The following is a 611-nucleotide window of genomic DNA, read 5'->3' on the forward strand; positions in this document are numbered from 1 at the left end:
GACTCGCAGATGCCATTCATGAGAATGGCAGGTCTGGAATGGCCGGTAGAGACTGTTCAGCAGCCCCTTCTTCTTCTCCAGTTGGACAAACTGAGGCCCAGGCCATGCAGCAAGTTAATAACACAGCTGGGCCTAGAACCCAATTTCCTCGTCTGTCAAATAATGAACAGCCAGTATTTATTGAGAGTCGACAACATGCCAAGGGATCAACCTTGGGGGGGCAGGTGTTCTTAGGATGCCCCATTTACAGATGAGGAATCTGAGGCTCAGTTACGGGAAGGAAGCTGCCCGAGGTCTTACAGCTGCTAGAACCAGCACCGGGCAGGAGGTCACTGGGAAATTGCTGCTCTCTGGGAACACAAGGTTTTTGCCTCGCTCTGGAATTGAAAGGATCTAAGTCATCTAAGCAGAGTTACAGGAAGCAAGAAATTGTCAGCAGCTGCTTCCACATCCCAGTGGGGGCAGGAGGAGGAAAACCCCTTCATATGGAAGGTGGCCTCCCCCGACCCCAGCTGAGAATCAAGGGAGCAGCTTTGTGGGGTACAGCCAAGAGCCGGAAATGTCAACCCTGCCATCAGCAGCCGGGGGGGGGGGGGGGGGGGGGGGGGGGG

Source organism: Callorhinus ursinus, unplaced genomic scaffold (assembly GCF_003265705.2).
Source record: "Callorhinus ursinus isolate GAN/ISIS: 27379988/994484 unplaced genomic scaffold, GSC_fseal_2.0 scaffold18, whole genome shotgun sequence".
Classification (NCBI taxonomy): domain Eukaryota; kingdom Metazoa; phylum Chordata; class Mammalia; order Carnivora; family Otariidae; genus Callorhinus; species Callorhinus ursinus.